Source organism: Gallus gallus, chromosome 5 (genome assembly GCF_016699485.2).
Source record: "Gallus gallus isolate bGalGal1 chromosome 5, bGalGal1.mat.broiler.GRCg7b, whole genome shotgun sequence".
NCBI classification, from domain to species: domain Eukaryota; kingdom Metazoa; phylum Chordata; class Aves; order Galliformes; family Phasianidae; genus Gallus; species Gallus gallus.
In genome coordinates, this window is record NC_052536.1 from 19,675,822 (window position 1) to 19,687,956 (window position 12,135).

The 12,135-nt window shown below is 36.5% G+C and overlaps 1 long non-coding RNA gene across 1 annotated transcript in view; it reads left to right on the plus strand.

Moving 5' to 3' along the window:
• The first annotated feature begins 571 nt into the window (after positions 1-571).
• Positions 572-12,135, plus strand: part of LOC121110964 — a 344,431-nt gene continuing 332,867 nt past the window's right edge. The window contains exon 1 of the long non-coding RNA XR_005860160.2: positions 572-1,687. This is a non-coding gene — a long non-coding RNA (uncharacterized LOC121110964). The remainder of the gene's footprint in view (positions 1,688-12,135) is intronic.

A 12,135-nucleotide genomic window follows, 5' to 3' on the forward strand; every position in this document is an offset into this window, starting at 1 on the left:
TTGATACTTGCAATTTTGTTTTTCTTTTTCTTTTTTCTCTGCGTGGAGGAATTCAATGCTACCCCATTGCTTCACACACACTTCCATGTCAGATGCCATTGCATCTGGCTGCCCGTCTACTGCTGTCTGTCACGCAGCAACAAAATGGAATGGAATGTTGGTGGAAATGTTCAAGCTCTACTGTCATACCACAAGCACCTACCTCTGATATACTAGCCCAAAATAACAATATAGGAAGCATTACTTTCAGGGCAGCCCTTGTATGTGAATAAAGGAAAGCTCCCAGAGAACGCAGGCTGGCCCCCCAGCTCATTAACAAACGCTCAAGTGCTCTTTTCTGGAAGCGGTCATACGACGACTCTGCAAATCTTCCATTGCAACTGAGCTGCGTACATCTCTCCTCTGCAGAGGGGAGCAGCACGGGGTTGAGCAACAGCCGTTCCGCACGCCGCTCCGGCAGCAGGGGAGGCGCTGCTCCGCGCCTCGCGCCCCCTACCGCGCAACGCCGCGGTCGCGCGCCGGTCCGTTAGAGGCGGGGTGTGCGCGCGCCCCCCCCAACGGTCGTGCGCGTGCCGGCGGCGGTTGGGGCCGCTTACGGGCGCAGTCGTTCCCGTCTGCGGGAGGATTCGGAGCACGAGGGACAGAAAAGACGTATCTCCACGAGGGAGGATTAGTCGCCTTAAATGAAAATAATAGCACCAAAAAATTGCGCGGTCCGCGGGGCAGAAGTGGAGACCTGGAGAATAAGGTCTTTCCAGAAGATTCCAAGCTCTGAGCTGTGGCTGTGGGAAGCAGAGCAACAGTTCTGGTAATGACCCGGAGCCTGGAGAGGTGCTTCTGCCTCCTGAGGGTTGTCTGTCTCCCGCGGCTTTAGCAGATGAACGTTTGGTTTCCTTATTTCTGTGAGAAAAGTCTGACACGTTACAAACAGTGTTCAATTACAGTCAGATTCATCTCATAGTCCCTCCATTTGGTTATGAACTTGGAAACTGAAATACGATGCTACGTATTTAGTCCATTAGCATACGTGAATTCAAACAACTCGGGAGAAATCCTCGTGTTCAGGAAGAGCCGATAGTCACCATTGAAATACTCATTGCTGTACATCACGTGGAGCTGCCAGAGTCCTGTGTAACACTGGATGAACTTTCTCTGATGTTTCTGTAAAAATGAGGTGCTTTTTCAGATGCTTGTCAACCTACGCTGTTGAGCTTGTAGCAAAAATTTGCTGTGTGCATCCAGATAAATTGTGTATGTGGAATGGATTCAGCAGTGATCCTCTGCAATTAATTTGTACATGGACAAATTGCTACCACTATTGCTACCACAAGGAGTATGATGCATCACAGCTCCTTTCTGTGAACGTGCGTGATTTATCTAGAAATGCTCCAGTGTTCAACACTTAAACATTGTCAGCTATAATGTCAGAACAGAAGAAAAATGGCAGAAGCTATGCTGCAATCAATTCTCTGCTGGCATAGCATATGTTAGTGACATTATATGAGAGTCTTATATAAAAATTGCCTTTCTGCCACATGACTTAAGGAATATTTATGTCAAGGAGAGCAGAATCTGGAAGCTTCAAGCTGTTCCTTACCATCCTTGTTTATTGACTGCGTGGGCGTCAGTGCAGAAAATGCAGGAGTGCCATCTTCGTGTGATCAGGAGGTGAAGTTGCTCAACTCAGGTAAGAAGTTCCCTTTGAAAGAAGGGAAACCCCTTTTCATTATGGATCAACATATTGGTAGTCAGGAGTGGCCTGAAAATCCCATGTGCAAATGAAATATGAAGAAGATCCATACATGAAAAATTTAGGATGTGAATACGAAATTATCTGGGTAAATGTCCTATTTGAAACTATGTTGTCATTGTTATTTAAAGGATAAAATCCAGATGCAGGATTGAATCTATACATAATACAAAGTAAAACTGTAGCACCCGACCTGCATGTGTTTAGTCTTCATGTGAAAGGTGGTGGGGTTAAGCGCAGTTGAGGCTGGGCATCCTTGATTTGTTAAGAGCTGGTTAGAGCATTACCATGCTTTGTACTGTAGTGTTTGAGAGTGTAACATGAAATGATGCGCCTAGAGATATTAACAATACAAAAAGAAAGTTATTTATTATTTTCTGCTCTTCCCTAACTGGCAAATGAGTTAAAGAAAATGTGGTTATACTTTCTGTTGACAACCAATTTAGCTAGTTAACAAGCTGCCATTTTCCCCAAACATCTTGGTGGGGAAAAGTTGCTCCGAGCTTTTCCACTATTGCTCCATGGTTCATTTAAAAAAAAAAATATATATATATATATGTGTGTGTGTGTGTATGTGTGTGTATATATATAAATATGTATATATACATATACACACACATACACACATATATATAAAACTTGATTTTCTTTTAGTTTTTCTGATTTTTCTCTTTGTGTGTGTGTGTGTGTGTGTAAAATAGAAGAGAATTCTGTATCAGAGTTTGACAGTGTAAATTGGAAAAGCCAAGCACAAGAAAATTTGTTTCACAGCTTGCAGTTGTGTTGAGCATCACTAGGCGGAAGGATTAAGTTACAAGCTTCAAATTGGATAAACCACTGGTCCTCACCTGTAAGGACTTTCTAAGTTGCTATGGCATCAGGGTATTTTACATAGCAACCGTATACTTCCATATAAATTTGCAGCAGTAAGGAAAAAACCATTTCTTTAAGCCATTAATTCTTGTGAAGAAGGTCTGGTGTTCATTTGCTTGGAATAGGAGGCACTGCTGTTGCTTTGCAAAGATGAAAATTGATGATTAAGAAAATTCTAGAACTTTTAGCCAATGGCAGCGTTAAAATGTTTTTCATTCAGATTATGACAAAAATACTTGGCAATTTAGGAGTAGCTGTACTACAGTACTGTATTCGACTTTCCTCTTTTAAGACTTCATCCTACGGCAGTGCGCTGAAACAACCCATTTTTCTGTCACCTCCTTTGCAAAGTAAGAAATGTAAGCTGGCTTCTGAACAACTGAAAAAAGGCTTTATTTTTAATAGCAAGCTCTGTGGCTCACACGGAGTAAATCTGCAGGCAGCAAAAGTTTGTGCTTGAAACTTAACTGCAATATTTCCATTTCAGGTTTTTGCTTGTTTTGTTTGTTTTGATTGGTTTCAAAATAGTTCTTGTCTGATCCTATAGACTCAAATACCGTTAATAGGTGCAGTGCATTAGATTAGGTACCATCTTTTTTTGATTATTCCACCTCTCCCTGTGGCCTCTTACTTAGATGTAGCTATTTAAAAACAGCAAGACAGCTCAAAAAGGCAAATCTGACAGGACTCGTACAGCACACGTAAAAGCAAATTCTTGTGATATTTTCTTAAGTTTTCTTTAGGGTGAAACTCTATTCTATAGTATATAGTACTTGTTTACACCAGGTCACACTGATAGCATTTTTTTTTCTCCCAAAATGACCACCTAAGTATATTTCTTGTTAGCCTTAAAACTCTTGAGATTCACGTTAAATGTTTAAATTTCATGCTGGAATTCTGTATTTTATTCCTAAACCTGTTTTTCACTCCTTTCTAATCCAAAACAATTCGGATAGTTCTCTACTCAGCCGTCTGTCTTGTAAGGACTACTTCCTTAGGTTCTGAGCAATTCTATGGCTTGGGTTAAATGTTCAGACTCCACTAATCAGCAGTTTGGATTTGATTAAGTATTTACTCATCCTGTGTTTGTATGACAAGATTTCAGTAAGCTTTTCTTGTGCTTTACTGATCTGTCACAAAAGTCCAGCAGAATATGGAAAAAACTGATGCTTATGGTATTGTCATCACATTATTGTATCCAACTCACTATTGCTTTGTGATAGGATGATGAAAACTCTGCTGTGAAAAATCCTTTCCCCTGACTACTACTTTCTCTTGTACCTGTGTTCTCTTTCATAGATTTTTTGTTTTGTTTTGTTTTGATATCTCCAATATGCCATTTGACAGTTTCTCTGCCCTTTGGCTCCAAAGCCGGTCTGTAGAATAGGTCAGCCTCCCGAGACCCTTGCAAGGCATGCAGTACAGATGTTCTGAGCTGAAGGGAGAGGTGAGGGGGGGAAGAAAAAAGGGGAATATGAAAAGAAAAAGTAGGGAAGAAGGGATTTTTCTCAAATTAAATATTACATCCAGGCCTGAAATAGAGTTAGCAATTTTAAGCTTAATCTTTCATTTACCATTAATCCTAACTCTTTATTTAGAAATAAAATGAAAGAAAATAGCAAGGCATATGTGAACATATTTGCATCTGTCTCTAGGAGATCTCATGCAGTGCTATTATTGATTTATTTTTAGTAAAAATGTAATAATTTTTAGAGATCACTATTAAATCCTGAATTCATTGATATTATTAGCTGTATGTGTGGTCATGCATTTCTTTAGTGGATAATTTAAAGGATAAAAATACAGTACTACAAGGATGCCAATTGTATTTGTACTTAGCACTCCAATTTCCCCTCATGTACAGGAATTTTAAAATAAATCGTGAGACTATAAATTACTCAGTTATAACTTTGTGGTGTTAAAAAGCATTTCAATTTGTGCACAAATTGAATTTAATGTCATTTAGTGCAGTATAAAAATATGCATAGAAATGAAAGTGAATGTTTTGTGGGGTTGGCCAGAAGACAAATGGAGGAAAATAAAATCAACAAAAAATGGGAAGATAACAAAATTATGCAGACTTAATACTGTATGGTTCAGCTTATCTACACAAGAAATGTCTTGTTTACCTCTGAAATTACTCAGAGTATGGTGGTATGTAAGTGTTTGACTAACCTGAAAAGAGTCTGAGTCAAAGCTTTGTCTACACTGATTCCTGAAGCTATATCTCCACCTTCCAGAGATTCCAGTAAATCACTAATTGTTGTCACATCCCTTTCCCTGCAGTTGCTGCAGTTTGCAATTTGTACTAGATAGCCATTCATGTTTTCTTGACTATGTCTTCCAAAATCAAATTATAATTCTATTAATTCTTAATTAAAATGCACTCGAAAGTGTAAGTTAATGGTCCCATGTACTATTTGGCTACATTTCTAGTTGTCCTCTTTTTGTTTATTTATGTATTTATTTTTAAATCAAGCAGGCCCTCAGCTAACATTTCTGGGCTCAAGAATGGATATTCTCTTCAATTATGGACAAATTTTACTGATGCAGTTTTTGCTAGTCTTTATAAGAATCTTCCTTCTGCTTTAGTGAAGGTTAGCAATTTTCTTCCTTTCCACAGAATGATAAATTTTGTCACTAGCATAGCTATCAACACGTCGTAATTTGGACATGTCTGTTCTGAAATCCAGTGCAGCAGCAAACAATTATATCTACTTCAAAAAAATAACACTATAGTTGCTAGTGTCAATTTAAATAGCAGTATGAGCTGCTCTCAGAATACCTAATAATGGGCTGTTGAATACTTAAGATTTGGAACTGTTTGGAAGAAGTAAGCTTGAATCTAAGTTGCCTCAAGTTTCTAAAATAAATGTGAATTTTAATTTTTCTGATATTAAGATTATTGTAAGGTGGTTAAGATTGATCAAAGTAATGAGGCTAACAAAAGTTCTTACCCATCAGTTTAGCCACTACCTACATTTGGTCTGGCATTCTGAAACTTTTCAGTTGTGAACAGTGATGATGCCCGCTTCTTTTATTTCAGATAAGCTACTAAGTCACACCTGCATTTACAATCTCTTTTTACAGTAAATAACATAGAAAAACAGATTTCCAGAAAATGATAAGAAATTTATTGATACACAACAGCACAGCCTAATTATTAGGTGTTTGATGCTTACACTGAGATTTACTATTATCTCTTATTGCCTACTAGTAAGGTATTTGTATATCTTGTTTATAACAAAAAACAACATGGACTAAGACAGAAGGATTCAAAGTTTAGGCTCTTGCTCAAACCTTATAGCCCTCACTGATTCCATTGCTATTGAGCTAATTTGAGAAAACCTAAAACTACTCTTAACGCATAATTTTTTTCTGTTCAAAACATCCATAGGCATAGCTCAATCTGACATCACTGGGCACAATGAATGCAGAGTGTAAAAGAACAAAACGTAGTAGTTATTCTCATAATTAAATTCTGGAAGCTGCATTGGGGCAAAAGTAATATTTAGCCATTGAAAGGGACTGTGGTTTAAAAGGGTTGCTCTAAATTAAATTACAGTGTGTAATGTCAGTTTATAATCCTACATTTTAAGGTTTACTTCTTCTACTAAAAAAGGAAACAAATACCAAAAACCTCATTCTAAAAGTGATTTCTCACCAGAGAAGTAACATATGGATTTTTACAATACCTTTGTAGGTATGTTTACTTTATTGAAAACAGTAGGAATAATGCATTTAGTCACAGTGATGTCATTGTGTTATCTAGTGATAACATGCTAAGCACATCATGGCAATTCTTGGTAATTCCTTCTTCATTAGGTAATGCAATGGTATAATTTCTCATTATTAACTTTACAAAGACAAGTGATTTTTTGACAATAGGAGATATTTATTTTTCTTTTCTAGCAGGTGACTCTGAACAACATATAAAACTCTTAATCATATTTATTTTTATCATGGAATAAAACAATCATAGAAAGGCTTGGTTTGGAAGGGACCTCAAGGATCATCAAGTTTCAACCCCTCTACCAAAGGCAGTGTTGCCAGCTGCTAGATGAAGTACTAGATCAGATTGCCCAGGGCCTCATCTAACTTAAACACCTCCAGGGATGTGGTATCCACAACCTCTCTGGGCAACCTGTTCCAATATCTCATCACTTTCTCAGTAAAAAAACTTCCCCCTGACATCTAATATAAATCTTCTCTCCTTTAGTTTAAAACCATTCCCCCCTGTCCTATCACTACCTGTGTAAAAAGTTGATTTCCCTCATGTTCATAAACTCCCTTTAAATACTGGAAGATCATAATGAGGTCTGCCCGCAGCCTTCTCGTTTCCAGGCTGAACAAGCCCAGACCTTTGGCATATCTTCATAGGAGAGTGCTTCAGCCATTGGATCCTCTTCATGGTCCTCCTCTCAACCATCTCCAAAAGCTCCACATCTTTCCTGTTTTGGAGGCCCCAGTAGTCCAGATGGGCCCTCATGAGGGCAGAATAGAAGGGAACAATCTCTTCCCTCGCACCACTGGCCACCTCTCTTCTAATTGAACCCAGGATACCATTGGCCTTCCAGACTTCAAGTACACATTGCTGGCTCATGTTAAGTTTTTCATCTCCCAGGACCTCTAAGTTCTTCTCAGCAGGCTACTGTCAAGGAGTTCTTCTCCCAGTTTGTATATGTATCTGGGATTACCTTGATCCAAGTGTAAAACCTTGCACTTTGCTTTGTTGCATCTTATTAGGTTCGCAATTATGTTCATATTTTGTTTCACTCTTCAGAGTATTCTGGCAGCTTCCAGTAGTGTATGTTTTCTGAAATTTACTTCAAACCATATATTACTCATGGATCTCTTTGTTTATGAAAAATAGGTTTCCTTACATTCACAGAGATTTACTTCTCCATTTTTTTGAAGGGAAAATGAGAGGAAAAGTAAAATGCAAACTCTGGTTTGGGAATTCAGGTACGCTAAAGTGCAATTTAACAAAAGCCAGGTTATATTCACCAGCATTTCTAAGCTTTTTGTGAGCAGAATGCTCAGTATTAGAGAATAACTAAACTCCCAAGTGTATAAAATGTCTGCCTGCTGAGAATTACAGATGGGTGGCAGCTTCCTCTAACCAGCTGGCTCAGCAGGGATTATGCATTTAGGGACTACTGCACAGAAAGTCTTTATACTTAGAAGTCTGATTGAAATAGCTGGCCTAGGATAAAAGTCCTATTTATGAAAACCTTCTGTTAAAAAAGATGTGTTTGGGCCTTCTCCAAATTCTTCATAAAGCTGAGTTTGCACTGTGTCTTCCAATGGAGTTCAAAGAAAAACATGCCGTGAGGAGACAAGGATTAGGCCCGCTATGTGTGTGACTTGGAGTTTGCCTGGAACTCTGACGGTGAATAATTTTCCTGAGCAATTCTAATGACTCACTTTCTTCAACTTGCACTTTCACTTCTGAAGAGGCTGTAGCTTGAAGTGTTGTCTGAAATTAAGGGCCAAGTGAGCTCATTTTAGGAAAGAAAATAGTTTTATTTACCTTAAAAAATAGCACCTTGCTTATGAAAACTGACTTTGGGCAAGTAGTTCAAAGTTTCTGTGTCACTGAAGCAAGCAGAAAATATGAAGTGGAGAAGAGGTTATTGGTGCTCTGAATCACTGTGGAGTAAGATGTGTATTTAAAACAATTTGTGAAACCTCACATTTTATCTGTAATAGATTTCTTAGTTTCTTTAGTTGACCAGGCAGTAGTGTTCTGTATGGTATCTAAGACTCTCTTAAGAGTTAAGTTTGATACAGCTGTCCTTTTCTTAAGGTATTCTGGCTTCTGCTAGATGGATCAACTCTGCGAGCTCACGTAGGGTTAAAAAAAAACCCTAGCATTCTAATAAGAGTTGATTGTCAACACTAACCAATAGTGCTAAATGGAAAGCAAAAGCTAAGTTATGAGGAATCTTCTTTATCTTGTTGCTTTTCTTAAAGACAGAAGTAGCAACCTTAATTTGTGTACCTGAAAACTTCTTCACATCTGGTTTTCATTATAGATATATAGTATACTAAGAGGAAAACTAGTTAACTTGAACAAAATATGTAAATACTTTCCAAATTAAAAAATAACTTTACACAAGTCTAAACATCCTTTATGTTGTTCCATTTATGGCTAGAAATAGCACAACCAAGAAGTAAAGAAAAACTGAAGAATATCAGTAGTTGTGGCTGATGTTAAAACTGTTCTGTGATGCAATTTTGCACCAAACATGAAGGTCCTCCTCACAGTATCTGCAGCAATCACAACAGTATTGTGCTGTTTTGATGGACTAGATTGAGTTAATATAAATAGCCTGTATATCTGATCTGGGTAGAAATGTGTGAAGTCATAATTACATCCCAGTTAAGAGTCACAGCTCCCGGTCATGTGATTCTGCACTTCATGCTCCTACCCTTATGCTTTCTGTCTTTTCCTTAACAACTGCTTGGCTACTTCTCAGTCAAACTGAGAGCTTCCAAATGAAAGAAAAAGGTAAAGACAAGAAGGAGGCTCCTTTTCCAGCTTTTCTGAAAGGGGAGTGAAGGAAGGAAGAGAAATTATATAGAATGATAGAGACTAGGAGAGAATTGTGGATTTGCTTTAATTTACGCAGACTTAAAATGTCTCCTTGTTTGTCCTTGTATCTTTCTCCCCTCTATACACGAAAAAAAAAGGAGTACATATAATGCTAGCAAAATGAGAACAGTTCTTTTTTTCACGCTAGATTAGTGCATTACAAAATGTGCAGTACAAACTGCAGTATAAACCATTTTCAAAGCATCATGTTTTAGTTTAATGGCATTATAATAAGAGCAACATACTGGTTGCAGGTTTAATACATGCTGAGGAAGAAACTATGTTCCACTGAAGAGATTTGTGCTTAACAAGTGGTTCCATAAAGCAGAAAATGAAGAAGCTAGTTTGTACAAATTATGTAAAGAATTTATATAATGCTACTGATAATTGGAATTAAGATTGGAGATGCTCATCCCTATCTTTCTTCTGTTTCAATCTGTGTCTTCTGGAATCCTTACAGATAAAGAAGAAACCAGACTTTCCATCCTGGTTTAAAATATTTTTGGCATTTAAATGAAAGTAGGGAAAGGACAATAAACAACCTGTAAAAAAAACCCAGAGATTTCATATCATCTTAGAGAAAGTATTTTTGAAGCATATATGTTGAAATTTATACTGTATTCATAATGAAAATTATGAATTTTTAAGCTAAAATGATTCTCCTACTTTTCCATCAGCACATATAGTACTCCAGTGTTTATTGTTCTCATCTGTGTAATATGGGTCTTAGACTGTCACGCTTGTAACTACAGTGTAGTTTGAAGACAGAAAAAGAGATTTAAATTAATAACTTAATAGTAATAGTCTAAATAGAACATCAGCCCAGATAGATTTGAACTAGATTTCAATAAATAAATTCACATCCCAACAAACAGAATAGTGAAATTTACCTCTGATTCTAGAGGTTAAAGCTGCCCAGGTTAATTCTATGTCACATCTATATACAGCAATTTCGCCAAACAAATCATGTACTAAGCCTAAAAATTCTTATTCTACTAGACACACACATTTAGAAGGAAATGACAATAAACTGTCAATTGGAAATAGACATTGACATCTGAATGCAGAGTAATTTATTCTTACTTGATGTAAGCTATCCCTATTATTTTTCATCCTTAGGGTGCTTACTCTACTCACAGATGCGTCAGGCTAGCACAGATAAAATGAAATGTAATCTGTAATGTTGAAATGTAATAGTATAATTTGTAGCTAAAATTATGTAAGCTATTTGCCTATAGGAAGAGAAACTCGGAGAAAAATATGACATACCATAATCCACCAGATAGATTTTTTTCTAGTTGTTTGTTCCCTTTCTTTGCTATATTGCCTTATATATATATATATATATATATATATATATATATATATTTCAGTATGCTTCTCTTTGTCCCAGAATAAATACTTGAATTGCTGGTTAACTACATGAATAAAGGAGAGTTTAATCTAACTAAATTGCAAATGATTTACAAAAATGCATTTGCCCATCTTTACAGAGAAAGAGAATTGCTGCTTTAACATTTAAGCACATGACATTTAGGAGTACATTAAAAACAGCTACAATCCTATATTTCAGCAAGGAAAATGGGAATAATTAACATGAGCATACAGTGATTTGATTTAACTTTCTCAAGGCACAAGAATCTTCTTTTTAGTTTTGCTGTTAGTAATAGGAAAACAAACTGAGAAAATAATTGGCCAAGAAAGTGATTACACTTTCTTTGCATAGTGAGGAGCAATTTAGTCATGGAGCCACATGTGATAAATGGCAAATGTTGTGTTATCCAATTTATATACTTGTGAAAGTAAAGGTTCAGTGGAAAAATAGCTTGTGTTTTCTTTATTGAAGGTTGTACGCTTATGTGAATGAAAAAAGAGGAATTAGGGTTGCTGACTTTGTTTTGTCAATTTCTCACTTGTCATCATGTTATTTATAATCATTATTCTTTCAAAAAATTTATTTTATATTAGTGGTAATTTTCTTAATATATTACAAGTTAACCCTTCTTCTAATTAAACTCTGTAACAGAAATTTCTGTTCTAGACACCATTCCAATTCATTCTTTAAGGGATAATACACAATTGGAATGACCTGCATTAGCTGATCTTTTTCTAACTGGAAATCTGGAAAAAAAACCAAAAAACAAAAAACAACAACAACAAAAAAAACCCCAACCAATGAAGTAGAACTGCTCTGCTCAGTATCATACCAGTGAAATGGGAAACAGAATAGAGCACAGAATTTCATGGTTCCTACTCATGATATCTAGCTGACTGAAAGACAGAGCTTCTTTCCTTCTCTGTATCAAATGTGTAACTCACTTCTTCACAATGATTTGTATATACAAATATATATATACAAATTTTACTCTTTTACCTGAAATGAAATTGTTACTGCCAAAAGTGCAGTTGCCATCCAAACTGTATCTATCGAGCAAGTTCTTCCATTTCCAAGGAAGACCCATGCATCAGATTTCATTTCCACTATCCATGGTGTATGGTTAAAAAGAAAGTGTTTCCTATTTGCAGCTACAGTTGGTAATCATCATGAATGTGGCCTCATGCAATTCATAGCTTTACACTGTGTTTTAAGAGAGAAATATTTTACCTGATGGACATAAGTGTGTTTTGGTGATATGGCATTTCAGCACAAGGATTGCTCTTCAGTGCATACGTTAGCAAAGTCATTTTCTGAAGTAGAAGAAAAAAGCCACACTTAATGATTTTGTTAACTGGTTATGAGCAATGTACATTTTAATTTATCCTCTGTTGTAATTTTATCTTTAATTTATCTTTAACATTAACAATCCTCTCCTTGTGGCTTATTTTCATAAGCATTTTGAAGCGTCCAGGGATTACTTATTCATTATTATATTACAGTGACAAAATATAGGTGTGGGTGTAGGAAATTAATGTA